Here is a 15,025-nt window from a genome sequence, read left to right as displayed (position 1 = left end):
AGCTGGCAAAGATCAGTCCTGTGTGGCCCCTCCACCCGTCGTGGTATAGCCTCGTCTAGCCATGGCTCAACTAAGTGACAGTGGCTTGCACCCGCGTTCTCCACTCCTCTCTGGTGTGCAAAGCCCTGCCAGGTCCTGGACCAGCCTCACCCAGCTAACTTTACCCCCTGCATTTTCTGGGGTCCTCTTTCCTCACTGTCCTGTTTCCTCTGGTCTGTTTGTGATGTTTCTTCTCCTGGAGCACCTCTTTTGTTACAGTGATGATGATAATACCAGTGGTTACCATTTACTGGGCACTTATTTATGCCAGACATTGTGCTAAGCATAACATACTTAAAATTTTTTTCTTTATTGATTTTTAAAGAGAGAGGAAGGGAGAGGGAGAAAGAGAGAGAAACAGTGATTGGCCACCTCCTGCATGCCCCCCATTGGGGATTTGGCACACAACCTGGACCTGTGCCCTGATCGGGAACCGAACCGGTGACCTCTTGGTGTATGGGTCAACGCTCAACCACTAACCAAGTCACACCGGCCGGGGAGGCATAACATACTTTTAAATTAATTTATTTAATCCTTACCTGAGGAGATATATAAATACACACACACACACATGTTTTTTTTTTTTTAATCCTCACCCGAGGACATTTTTACCTCTTTTGTTCAGGTAGAGTGGGAGGGAGAGACAGGAACAGAGAGAGAGAGAGAGAAACATCGATGTGAAAGGGACACATCGAGTGGCTGCCACCCTCATGACCGACCAGGGCCGGGGACAAACTGCAACCGAGGTACGCGCCCTTAGCGGGAACCGAACCCGGGCCTCTCGGGACCGCAGGTCGACGCTCTAACCGCTGAGCCAAACCGGCCAGGGCCACACATATGTTTTTTAATTGATTTTAGAGAAGAAGGGAGAGAGAAAGAAAGAAATATCGATATGAGAGAGAAACAGATCAGTTACCTTCCTAAGCGTCCCAAATGGGGATTGAACCTGCAACCCAAGTATGCACCCTGACCGGGAATTGAACATGCAACCTTTCGGTGAACAGGATGACGCTCAACCAATGAGCCACTGGGCCAGGGCAGCATAACGTACTTTAAAAAAAAAATGTTTTTATTGATTTTATAGAGAGACAAGGGAGAGGAAGAAAGAGAGAGAAACATTGATCAGTTGACTCCTGCCAACTTGGGATCAAGCCCGCAACGTGGGCATGCACCCTGACTGGGAATCAAACCGAGACCTCTCACTCCATGGGATGCTGCTCAATCCACTGAGCCACACTGGCTGGGTGTGAGATCACATTTTTATAGGTAAGGAACCTGAGCCTGAGAAAGGGGTCAATAACATGTTTGTAGATGAGTAGCTAGTAAAGAAGGGGTGGAGGGATGGGAGGAGCTGGCTCTGCTGAGCCACCACTTTCTAATTCCTATATTCAGACACATGCTAACACTCCTGCAGGTCCAGTTGCAGTCAAGCTGCCTCCCTGTCCACTGACCCCTGGGCCACGTGCCCTGAGCTCTCACAAGGGCAAGTCGGCAGCACATAGCCCATCCTGCCCTCTCTAAAGGTCTCCTATGCGCGTGTCTAGTCTGCTCCTTTAGAACCTGGATGTTTCTTTCTTTCTTTCTTTTTTTTTAAATTTATCCTCACCCGAGGGCATTTTTCCATTTTTTGTTCAGACAGAGTGGGAGGGAGAGAGAGGAAGAGAGAGAGAGAAACATAGATGTGAAAGGGACACATCGAGTGGCTGCCACCCGCACGATCCCAACCAGGGCCAGGGACAAACTGCAACCAAGGTACACGCCCTTAGTGGGAACCGAACCCAGGTCTCTCTGGACCGCAGGCCGACACTCTAACCGCTGAACCAAATCAGCCAGGGCAGAACCTGGATGTTTCTTAAGTTCCTTCTGAACCCACCACAGCACCTCACAGATGCAAACAAATACCTGTTGATTAACTGACTATTTATTCCCTCCAGCAAGATGCTCATTACAGGGCAGACAAAAAGTTAAGGCTTTCTAATAACTGGGGAGGAATAACCCACAGAAGTCCATCCACCCCTAAGAAATGACCGATTCCTTGGACACTAGCTGCATACAACCAACACACATGTATTTTGTCCTATGTCACATTAAGCTCCATTAACCACATGTTTTCTTTTTTTATCCTCACCCGAGGACATTTTTTGATATTTTGTTCAGATAGAGTGGGAGGGAGAGAGAGAGAGAGAAACATCGACGTGAAAGGGACACATCAAGTGGTTGCCACCCACATGACCCAACCAGGGCCGGGGACAAACTGCAACCGAGATATGTGCCCTTGGCGGGAACTGAACCCAAGTCTCTCCAGACCAAAGGCCAATGCTTTAACCGCCGAAGCAAACTGGCCAGGGCAACCACATGTTTTCTAAGAAGCTACTAGTCGGAAGTGCCCAGAAACATTAGATGAGAACATCATGACCCAAAGAGGCTGAGTGATTTAGTGCTCATGTCTAGTATTTTACAGTTTACAAACTCACTTTCATAAACTATTTTACTAAAAAACAAAACAAAACAAAATTCAAGGTTGGTATCACTACCCCATTTATAGATGAAGAAGCTGAGGCTCAGATAAGCTAAGTAAATGTTGATTACTCAGTTACTTAGAGGCAGAAGCTGTGCTGGAAACCATGTCTTCTGATACCCAGATCAATGCTCTATCCAATTGACTATGTTGCTTCTTGTCTCATGTTCACGACAGACTCATTTTTAAGTTCTAGAGCCCATCTTTAGTGTCTCCTTTCTGCCTCTCCTTTGCCCATCTTTAGAGTACAGTCGGCCCTTGTTTATCGCGGTTATTCAGTTCCAGACTCTACCGCGATAAATGCATTTCCACGAAGTAGGATTATTTATACAGTTGTCCCTCACTACTTCGCACTTCAACGTTCGCAGCTTCACTCTATCGTGGTTTTTTCTGGGACGGCTGTATTTATTTATTTTTGCTATTGAGTTGTAAGAGTTTTCTCTATATTTTGGATAGTCACCCCTTATCAGAGATATGTTTTGCAAGTGTTTTTTTCTATTCTGCAGGCTTTTGTTTAGTTCTTTTTGATCATCTCCTCAAAAGAGATGATTAAGTAGCTACTTGGGGCCTGTGTCATGCCAGCTGCAGGGATTCAGTGCTTATACAATACTTTTACTTCCTCACCACACAGTAAGCCCGAAGGGCAAGGTGAGTGCCTGATCAGCCTTCGTATTCCCGCCAGCTGTGCAGCTCAAGTACTTGGCCTGGGAACTGTGTGCTACTGGTTCCCAAAGAGGCAAGGAGCAATGCCACAGCGTACATCAGCACATAACTTCCTCCACTGAGGAAGTTCTGCTACAAAAAAATAGTCAGCCAAATTAAAGAGAACGCTTTGAGACGCCTGATTTATATTCTGGAACAAACTCCTTATCTTGTGTTCAAGAAACAGTTTAGGTACTACCACAAATCTATGGTCCATATTGGAGTAGTAATAAACTATGGCACCTAGCAATATATTCTGCACATAGCATGTGCTCAGTAAAGTTTGCTGAGTTAAAACAAAATTTCTCCCAAAGCCAGGGAACAATATGTCTTGGAAGATGCTCATTTCCATAACCATTTCCATGGCCATTTCCATCTACATGGACAGGAGAAAAAGGTTGTGGCTGGAATAAATGGTAGAACATATTCCACCCTGTTTTTGCTGCAAGTAGACAAAACCAACAACAATAACAATACAAATTCCCACAGCTTCCCCTCAGATAACCTATGAACAGACCAGGTGGAAATGGCTGGTGATTACTTTCTCTCTTCCTGCTTGCTTGGTCTGCACTGAAGGCCTTAAGGCGTGAGTTGAACAATCATCCCAGCGCAGCATCTTGGCTTTACAAGCACAAACCACTACAATCCTACTCGTTTCTTTGCGGGGTATTTGTATCCAGTTTTATTTCTGGTTGCAAGAAATAGTTTGACTTGACTGAAATTCTCACACCCACGATAATAATCCCCTGCCCACTATGCACCAATAGATACAGCTTTGACGTAATACAGACCCGTTATAAGTTCTTCCTGGCTGCATGACTCCAGGCAAGTCAATTAACCTCTCTGAGCCCCAGTTTACACATTAGTAAAATGGGAATAAGAAAAATCCTTATAGTGATTGAGTGAAGGTCAACTGAAAGAACTCTATCAACTCTTACGTTTAAAAAGTATTATTTGGCCCTGGCCGGTTTGGTTCAGCAGTTAGAGCGTCGGCCTGCGGTCCAGAGAGACCCGGGTTCGGTTCTCGCTTAGGGCACGTACCTCGGTTGCAGTTTGTCCCCGGCCCTGGCTGGATTGTGCAGGTGGCAACCACTCGATGTGTCCCTTTCACATTGATGTTTCTCTCTCTCTCTCTCCCACTTTATCTGAACAGAAAATGGAAAAATGGCCTCGGGTAAGGATAAAATAAAATAAAATAAAAAGTATTATTTGTTTAGATTAATTTCTCTCTACAATAAGTCAATTTTTCAAGATTAAAGAACAGAAGCCTTTCAGAATTTTTAAAATTTTTATTCCTCACCCTAGGATATTTTTCTATTTATCATCAGGTAGAGTGGGAGGGAGGGAGACAGAGAGATAGACACAGAGAGAAATATTGATGTGATAGAGCCACATCGATTGGTTGCCTCCCGCATGACCCAACCAGGGTCGGGGATGAACTGCAACCGAGGTACGTGCCCTTGACCGGAATCAAACCTGCGACTCACTGGTCTGAGGGCCGACGCTCTAACCACTGAACCAAACCAGCCAGGGCAGGCCTTTCAGAATTTATCTGCAGTTCCAAGCTGCATCCAATTGTTACTCCAGTTTCTTTCAAGGAAGTTCAGAGAAAATAAGTTACAGTACGGGTTTTGGCTACTGTGGCTATTGGAGGGTCTGGTACTTTTCCTTATGATCTAAGCTGTGTTACACATTGTGTGCAGAAAGTAATAAACTCACATAAATACCCCAATGTTATTCTGCGAGGCCTGGCTCATTTGTTACCCCATTCACAAAGTCTCTCCAGAAAACTCTGGCTGAAAGATATCCTGCTTTCCCCAGAACCGTTTCATCTGTTAAATTCGTATCATTTCAATTCAGTGACTATTTAGTGAGCACTGCACTTGGGGCTAGGGACTGGGCTATATGCCAAGGTTACAAAGATAAATAAGACATGATCTCGCCCTCCAGGAACTTGTGGTCTTATTTATGCACCATTACCAGTTATGCAGTCAAGTTACTGCCACAAACTGTGAAAAATGCACTACCAGAGGTACCTGTCCGAAGGAAGGATGACACACAACAGGAAATCGTCAACCCTACTGAAGCACACATGCGTGGGAAAGCTTCAGGAAGGCTGTGTTGGGTCTTGGAGGCTGAGTAGGAGTTCACCATGTGGACATGAGAAAGCAGCATTCCTGGCCCAGGAAACAGCCCAAGCAAAAGTATGACCATGTAGGAATGTCTCAAGCATCTGGGGCTATTAGAAGGTGGAGCACAGGGTGTGTGGAAAGGAGTGCCACGAGGTGAAGGGGCAGGTAAAGGTGGGCAGGAGTAGGTGAGAGGGTCTTGGGCAAGTCTCACATTCTATCCTGTGCTTGGCTGTTTATATCCTCATCTTCCTTGCTAGACTGTAAGCTGGCTGAGCTCAGGACTCGGCTGACATACTACTTTCTCAGCAGCAGGTAGGATGCTCTGCACAGAGTTCAACAAAGAAAAATGGGCAGTGCACGCGCTCACAGCGTGTTCTCCCCTAGCTCACAACAGCAGAAAGGCTAAACCCTCATCTGTACCAGACATGCAGTGGGCTATCATTCAGCCAGCCCCTAAGTTATCCTTGCTCCTTCCTCTGGTACTTAACCCACTTTCGAGATGGAGCGGCACCGCTGCCTGCACAGGAGGGCTGGGAAGGGGCCTCTCCAGAAGGCAGGGAGGGAATGTGCTCAGCTCAAGCGCTGACCTCCCTGACTGGGAGGAAAAGCTTGTTTTGGAGAAAGAACTTTCCAGCCTCAGGCCCTGCATACACCAGCATTCCAGGGTGGCCAATTGGCTTTCCTGAGTTAGCGTGAGAGTATTTCAGAGGCAAGGCTGTGGCTTAAAAAAAAAAATCATGTTTAATTTAAAAATTAGAAACTGGAGCAGGCTGTGAGCACAGGGGTTGATTGAAACAAAATTTAAATTCCTGTCAAGCCCATTTAAACACGGGGGCCCTTCATAGACAATTAGCTGCTCCCTGTGAATGCTGAATAAACTCAGGCCTGGTCACTGTGAGGAGAGAGGCGCCTACTGTGAGGCGCTGGAAAAAAAATTAACTAAAATCAGGCTGTATGAAATATTTAGCCTTCCACTATATCACAGGGGTTTGAAAGTGTAAACAAGACAAAAATCGATTCCTTGGTGCCCTCAAATCAATCCCCCAAAATGGTTGGGGCATCTGTTTCTGTTCAATTTTGTTTACATCGGCAGATTTGCCTTAATTGCAGTTGTTTATCTCTCATTGTCCCTGGGGCCCTGAGCTCCCGATTACTAATACTTAACACTCATTTCACATCTAAAGCTACTTCTAATCCTCAACAGGTTTTGGGGGCTCTTAAAATTATTGAAACGCAGAGGCGGGAGACACAGCCTCTTTGTGAAAGGAACATTTTCTTATCTACTACCAGCTGGGCCCAATCGTCACCAGGGATGGTGAGAACAAAGGTGCTAAAAGGCTCTTCAACAATGACTGCTGCTCCACTGGGGATTCGGGGATGAAAAAGAGCTTTGATGGAAAATCTGAACAAGAGGCTAAAGCAGTCCAGCCAAATAAAGTTACTGTCATCATCAAGTGCTGTCAATCACCATGAAAATCCAATTAAAAATGTTTCAGCACAGCCCTCTTAAGTGGAAAAATGTACCTTATTTATACAAATTTTTTGTCAACTCCACACCAATCCCACAATTAGAAAGTCCTGTTATTAATTGAACCCCCTCCCCCAAAAGTTTAAAAAGAGATGCAGGCCATTCAGAAGTCTTTGGAGGGAACTGAGACAACACAGGCTATTGGTATACAATTAAGAGTTAATCGGGTTACATTTGAAAATTCCATTTTTATTTGTGTCAAGGGAACCTTTGCACGAAGAAACGAATGGTACCTATTCTCCTACTTCAGAATCAGTGACCATTTATATTAGGAGAACAGAGAAACGGTAAACCAGGATACTGGAAAGAAACTAGTCCATGTTCCGGCAAATGTCTCTCAGTAGACCAAGGCCTAATGTTTAATTCTAATCTTGAAAATTAAATAGAGGACAGAAGGCCCAAATGTCTCTACTGCCTTTCTGCAGTCTCCAAATGGCCAAGCAAACCTCAAATGTTCTGCAGGCAGATTTGGCTCCCAAATAACTATGTATCTACAAAAGGTCTCACTGGAGTTGCGGTCCCCAAAGGTGTCTCTCAAAACTGCTACAAATTAAAAAGCAAACAACCCATTAAACAAATCCAGCTGGTTACAACTGTAAATAGGAAGGTTCTAAGATTTTTCCAGCCCTTGAAATTCCCGGTTAGACTCATTAATTATTGATAAGAACTGCATCTATTTATTGGAGTGTACTCACAGGAAAACAAGTTTGCTACTTTCAATACCAATTTCCAAATCATGAGGCCAGGCTTCAAGAGCCTTTTCCATTTAGCTGACAAATAGCTAAATGTCTCTGGTCTTTTCCAACCTAATCCATTATTCCCATGATCTGGGGGGTGGGTGGGTTAGCGTGTCAAGCATCTGATATGCTGCTAGATAAAGACCCTGGGGTCCCCTGCCTTCAATCCAACCAGGCAGAGATGGTGCTGGCCAGGTGGTCCCCTCTAGGTTTTGGATCTCTAATGACCTCTTGATTTGGAATGAACTGTTGGAGGTGATCAGAACGCAAGCCAAAGACCACAGGTGCCGCTGAGCTACACCTGCTGAACATCTTGCTCTTCCCAGATTTCCAGGGGACCTATTCTCCTACTCCAGGGTGGAACAACCGACTCCTGGTGCCTGTTCTGATCAGTTGGGCCCATGCTCTACTGGTTGATGAATGCCTTGAATATTAACCCTGCAAACAATGCAAGATCCCAGAAATTTCTCAGTTTTGGCACCAAATCATTTTACCCATACGCCCTCTCTTAACAGGTGGTCAAACAAAAGCCTTTGGCCATGTATTCTAACGTGGTCATCCTATCTTACACTGACATCACAACGCCCAAGGGTGACGTGCTTCTCCTTCCATCAGTCTCCAGAGTCTCCACAGTGTTACTCTGTGAGTTCCTGGAGAGCAAGGGGCATGTCTTTTTTATCTGTTCAATGTCTAGTATGGTGTTTTTCTTAAATAGATTAGAGAATGGCATATGCAAAGTGTAACTGATAGTGATTTCTCTTCTTTTAATTAGATCAGAGACCTCACCTGAATGGCAGTAGCATAGAACCAAGTTAGATACTGAGATCTAATGTCATGATCCACCTTCAAGAAACTCATAATCTAGTTGGAGAAAAAAGGCATTAAAAATCAGTGGAGCCGTGGCTGTTTAGGCTCAGTGGTTAGAGCGCTGGCCTGCGGTCCAGAGAGACCTGGGTTTGGTTCCCGCTAAGGGCCCATACCTCGGTTGCAGTTTGTCCTGGCCCTGGTTGGGTTGTGCAGGTGGCAGCCACTCGATGTGTCCCTTTCACGTCGATGTTTCTCTCTCTCTCTCTCCCTCCCTCCCTCCCTCCTTCCCTCCCTCCCTCCTGCTCTATCTGAACAAAAAATGGAAAAATGTCCTTGGGTGAGGAAAAAAAAAAATCAGTGGGTTTTTAGCCCTGGCTGGTGTGGCTCAGTTGGTTGGAGCACCGTCCCATGCAAGGGAAGGTCAGGGGTTTGATTCTCAATCAGGGCTCATACCCAGGTTGCAGGTTCATTCCCTAGTCAGGGTGTGTGCAGAAGGCAGCCAATCGATGTTTCACTCTCACATCATTTTTTTTTTTTCTCTCTCTCTCCCTTTGTCTCTCTCTAAAACCAGTAAAAACATATCTTCGGGTGAGGATTAAAGAAAAAAAAATCAGTGAGTTTTTCCTCTGGCAGTTCCTTATAACCTCCTGGAGAGCTTTAAAAAATAAAAATGTATCCCCTGGCAGGTCTGGCTCAGCGGTTAGAGTGTTGGCCCTCAGTCCGAAGGGTCTCGGGTTCAATTCCTGGTCAAGGGCACATACTTGGGTGGCAGGTTCGATCCCTGGCCCCGTTTGGGAGGAACCAATCAATGTGTCTCTCTCACATCGATGTTTCTCTCTCTTTCTTCCTCCCTCCCTTCCACTCTATCTAAAAATCAATGGAAAAATATCCTCAGGTGAGGATAAAAAAAAGTACCTGCTCCCAGGTCCAAATGCCAGAGATTCCTTGACCTGGGTTGGAATCCAGACATTATTTTTTTCTTTTAATCCACTCAGATGATTCTGATGAGTTGCCGGGGTTAGAAACCACTGCGCAACACAAACCAACTTGTAAATATAAGGTGAGTATGTAAGTCATGTAAGTTAAGTGCTGTTCCTAGTTAGAGAATAAATTCTGGAGGGCTTCCAAGAAGAGACTGAGCACTGTGGAGGGGAAGAGCAGGGAAAAGCTGCAGAAGAAGGATGGAGACGCTCCAGGACAGGGGAGAGGAGGGCATTCTAGGCCAAGGCCACCACCCAGCTAACAGAAGCTGCCAATGAGCTGTGTCCTCAGATGAGGAACTAACGCCCCAGCTTAGCCCCCGCTGATGTGGCACAACACCCAAAAGCATCCCAGGCAACCAAACTACTCCTGTGGCCAGGGTGACGCAGCCTCACTGTATCCTGACACGCGATGCAGGGATGATGACAGCCCAGTAAAGCAAGAAAGCAGCATGCGGGCAGGAGTTCAGAAACTGCAATCTCAAAACAGGCAAATCAGCACTGTGTGAAGAGATCTGACTTGACTGACAGAGGAAAAAGTTATCCTTAACCGGGAAATTAGAACCCTCAGATCACCATGATCAAGGAATGACAAATTTTATCTATCTGTATCTCTCTTGCTACATACATGTATATAAATACTCTCACACACATTTATCTGCTAAAGTCTTGTGAAAAGATTAAGCAGTCACGTTTATGGAAAAACAAAGCTTGTTTTCTGGGGTTATAATCTCTCTGTTCTTGCTGAAGTGCTAACGTGTCATCAGCAATTCAAATTAAAGCTGTCTGATTTAGTGCGATCTCAAGCATCCAGACAGCGATTCTGCTGTTGTAATTATGTGCAATTAAAAAGCTAAAATCAACTTCTTACTGGTGGATTCCTATTTATAAGCAGACATGAACAGATTATTTTAATGGCCTTCAGAACTTTAAAAAAAAAAAAAAAATCATTACATGGTTGTCAACTGGACTCTATGTGGAGCCCCGAGGCTTCTGGGATGCCTTTTGTGCTTGAAGAAAATGTTTAGTTCGAGTTATAATACCAACCAGGGTTTCTCCCTGCAATTTCTGGATGCCTTACTAATGAGCTGATTTGCACCTGCTAATGTATAACCAAAAGCAAAAATATCTTTAAGGGTGGGCAGTGAGACACATGTATAAGTCTGGCCCTAATGGTCTATTTTAAAATATGCTATATATGACAGGCAATAACTAAATAAACTACAACCAAGTTCAAAACTGCTTAATTAACCATCGTTAATGAAAAGGCGTGGACTGCAAGCACAGTGATCCCTGAGCACTATGCAAGGGAGCTGCAGAAATGTGCTCGTCCTCAAATTTGTGCTTAGGACACATGTAGGCCCTGGATCAGAATAAACCGGACTCATCTTTGCTCCATTTAGTAGAAAGTGGTGACACTTGAATTTTATCTGAGTCCCTGTGCTCCCAGAAAACAGAGAGAGGTGAGGAATCGCCCTATTCTTTTGTTAACCACAAAGGACCACCCTGATCTCACCCTTTTCTGTCCTTCCTCATGACTTCCATAGGGCTGGCAGGTAACTTCCTTGTTTACCAGCTTCATAACCTTGGCTCCCTCCCCTCCCTTTTCTTTGAGACATTCCTCGTAAATAAACATTCTCCCTACTGCAACAGACTGAATAAAATAACTGCCTTAATTGTCTGGTGCATTTTGTCTTTCACAGAGGTCAGGTTCAGGTCTAATAATGGTGAATAAAACCATTTGGGTGCAAACTCAAAAATCACACTGGAATTTGAGTGGAGAGACAAAATCTAATGTGGTGATTTCTCCAGTTTTTAAAAGAGACCATGTATTTGACTAATTTATCACATACTTTGATTAACTGAGAGAACAACCAACCAAACTCTCTGAAAATGTAATTACAATCAGGTTTGGATAAGCAGAAAAGCTGCCAGTGACAAGTTAATTTAGAGGAGTTAAACAAGTTAACATCTCTTTGCCAGTAATTAAATGTTTAAACAGATTTTTTTCTGGAGCATTTTGGTGTTCATTAGCCCCAAACAATACCACCTCTTATACATAAAAGCCTTCTCTGAGAAATGAGACGCCTTCATGTGTGCAGCTGCTGGGATTTAGAAGGGAAAAAAAACTAAAAGTACTATTTTGATTATAAGTGACACCCCTTCCCCAGGACCCACACCTGTGTCATGTATTTGCAGTCACACTATTTACTTGCTTCCTAAGCCAAATGTCAAATTCCAATTGCAAACTATACTTGGTGTTTCTTCTCAGGAGTCTGAATTGAAAACCAAACTTGAGGAAATGGTAAATGAGGGTACCCTGCTCCGGAATGTACAAAAAAAATGCAGAGAAAACCAGGCATTATTAGAACCTAAGGAGAAAACCCATGCTTTTAAACAATTACTAAAGCAGTATAGTAATAGCATAAAGACAATTTCTGCGCCAGCTTGTTTCTCTGAAATTCCCTCTGCCACTGAACAGCGAGAACAGATAATAACTATTAGTAAATCAAACTCCTCTGCAATATCCAGCTGTGCCTCACGCATTTACATACAGATAGAATGGGTATATGTTCTTAATATGTATGTGATACGTACTCTTACCACAGCCGAAGTGCAAGCTACAAAGGCGGAGGAGAATGGGAAACGGATCAGCATGAGATAATAAAGTGGCCTAGATAAAGTATTAGCCAGCGATTGATCTCAAACCGGGTGCTGCTTCTTCTGACCTGATTACTTACTATGCATAGATTCCATTAAATAGAGCTTAGATATGGAAAGCTTCTGGAAATACTTTAAATGCATAGAAGGATCTATAGTACTCTGAACCCAAATCGTAACTGCAGAGGTGTCCACGGCCCACGCCCTCCCTGCTCAGGTCAAGGCCCCCAGTGAGGATGGGCTGGGAGGTGAAAGGGCCTGACAGCTGGTGGAGAGCCCTGCTGAATCCCACAGAGAAGGCCTTTCCCTTCCCTCCCCCCAGCCAAGCAAGTGCCCTCCCAGTGCACGCCTCTCCAGAGCTGCCAGGCGGGTCCTGGATGCACAGCTCTAACAGAATGAGAAGGCAGTGAGGAGCGTAACAATCCCTCGGGGTCATGGTCCCCTCTGAAAAACTGATGACAGCCAAGAATCCCTCTTTCAGAAAAAAAGTGCCAATCCCCAGATGCACACAGGATTTGGGATGTGACTTCAGGGGTTCTAACAGACTTCCTGAAGAACAGACCCTAGGTCAGGGGCTGCCGATCTAGTCTGACCCTTTGTTTCAAGGCTGAAGACAAGGCAGTGGAGGGAACTGGGCGTTGCTAAGGGAAGGGAAGTGTGGAGGCCTTCCCTGCTAAGTTGCAGCCTGGCTCGAAAGGAAGGTTAATTCTGCAGAAGGGGTTGTCTGTGGTTTACACAAGCAAATGGTCTATAGCATAATGCTTCTCATCATATCCCTTTTATTTCAAAATATGTGAACATATACTTTGACTAGCAAAACCAGGCTTGGACCTCTCCATCTTGATGCTCCCATCTAGGTGGTCTCAGCCCCTGAGTTTTAGGGTCTGAATTTTAGTTTTTAGCATCCCTTAGTCTGATTATTGACATTTTGGGAAAATTTCTCTACCATCTTTGCATTATTGTCCTCCCCTCTCCTGTTGCAGTCTCATCAATCCTTCCTGACTGGCAGAGGCTGTTTCTCATTTTTTCCTTCACGTGAGCCGGACATCCTGGGATGGTTGTCTGAGGCTTGCCGAACATTCTGTCTGCCACCTCCACCGAGTAGCTGCAGCCTGGAGACTTTCCCCTAAGTCTGCTGGGCCCAGGTCACAGATTGGGCAGCACCGACAGAGGTCTTTCCTGCAATCTACTTCGGGGTGACTAGAAGTGGGTTCTTCCACACCGGCATCAGTATCGCAGGAGAGAAAGAGGGTGTGGGTGGCTTCCTGTCTGGTTGTGTCAGCATGCAGGATGTTCTTGGCTGCCCGAATGGCTGTTTTCCTTGGTTGGGTCTAAAGCTGAATCCTGATTTGTACAACAGCTCTTAAAGAAGTGAAGAAAGTCAGATCTTTCCAAGGAGGAAGGACTTCCCCTCTACTTGAATGGGAGTCCACTCAAGAGCGTTCGCTCAAGGAAAAGGTGTGTGTGGGTGAGTGTGCTGTTTCTGTGTCAGGTCCGAGTTTCAGGCCTGGACACCAGGGTTCCTTCGATAAGAAATGGAATTTCTGAACAGACTGTCCAGCTAGGGGGACTATGTTGCCTATCTGAACGCCACCTCCGTGGGGGGTGGGGCTCCACGAAGCCAACATCAAAGGGGTCTGTGGCCAGCAGACAGCAGAGGTCTCACAATGCTCTGAAAAGGTCTGGGCCTCTACACACAAATGCTTTGCCTAGCTTGTTTCCTCTGCCTGGAATGTCCCCTTGAAAACTCTATTAAAATTCAATCCATCTCCAAAGACCCTTTCCAAATGCTACCTTCTCCATGTAGCTTTTCCCCATCTCCCGAGAACGATCCCCACGGCACTCCGCAGTTCTTCACAGCAGTTACTTTACTGTACTTATCTGTATACTTGCCGTCTCCCCTGCAAGTCTGTACCCATGTGGCTTACTCTTGGTATCTTCTGCTGAGTCTAGCACAGGACTGTGCACGTAAGGGTCTGTAAACATCTGCTGAATTCATTTGTTTACCTGGTCCTGAGATCTCTCAAGATGATGTGAATCATGATGATAAAACTTTTCAGTAAATTCTTTATGTAGCTTAATGGCTACTGCCAGAAAAGTGCACCAGCTCACATGGGCTCTGGCCTCTCCAAAATGTTGAGGAAATTTCTTGGTCCAGTGTTTGAACACTTCCACTTAGAACATAAAGACTGATATTCATCTTAGGAACAGCCACACAATGTAGACAGAATTAAACAGAAAAACAACTAAATTACTTCTAACACTGGGAGTTTAATAGCCTCAAGACTGACTCCTTAAGACTGACATGGTCAAAAACTGCAAAGATGCCCTGGCTAGGTAGCTCAGTTTGTTAGAATGTCGTCCCAATGTGCCAAGGTTGTTCAATCCCCAGTCAGGGCACATACAAGGATCAACCAATGAATTCACTGATGGGTGGAACAGCAAGTCAATGTCTCTCTCTCTCTCTCTCTGCAAATCAACCAACAAATAAAATTTATTTCTTTTAATTGTAAGATGATGATTTTAATTCTTGGATATTCCGGATATAAGGTAATCTCACCGAATAAAATGACAAAAACGACTTGAGTAGCCACTCTGCACATGGGCCACACCTTCCGGCAGTCAGACTTACGTAGGCTCGGACTGATGGTCAGGGCCACACTGGAGTTCATGCAAAAGCTCCCTGATGGTCAATCTGTAACTCGCAGTATTTTCACCCAACCCATCTGATTTTCCTCCTTTGATTTGGAAAATGCAGGCCACAGGGAAACCTCCCCAATCCTGTGGGCCTCACAGCTGATGTGGCTCGAGCTGTGCAGACCACGTTGGTACCCTGCTGCCTGGAGTTACTGCGCTTGGGAGATAAACTGCTCTTTTTGTGAAAGGCAGGCCCCCACCCACAGTGACAAATGGGCTCTACA

The 15,025-nt window shown here is 45.1% G+C and overlaps 1 protein-coding gene across 5 annotated transcripts in view; it reads right to left on the bottom strand.

Annotated features, from left to right (window-relative positions):
• Positions 1–15,025, bottom strand: part of MAP2K5 (mitogen-activated protein kinase kinase 5) — a 266,821-nt gene that overhangs the window by 21,471 nt on the left and 230,325 nt on the right. The window lies entirely within an intron of this gene.

Source organism: Molossus molossus, unplaced genomic scaffold, assembly GCF_014108415.1.
Source record: "Molossus molossus isolate mMolMol1 unplaced genomic scaffold, mMolMol1.p scaffold_m16_p_1, whole genome shotgun sequence".
Lineage (NCBI taxonomy): Eukaryota > Metazoa > Chordata > Mammalia > Chiroptera > Molossidae > Molossus > Molossus molossus.
The sequence above is the reverse complement of the archived record's forward strand: the minus strand, read 5'-3'. Positions and strand labels throughout refer to the sequence as shown.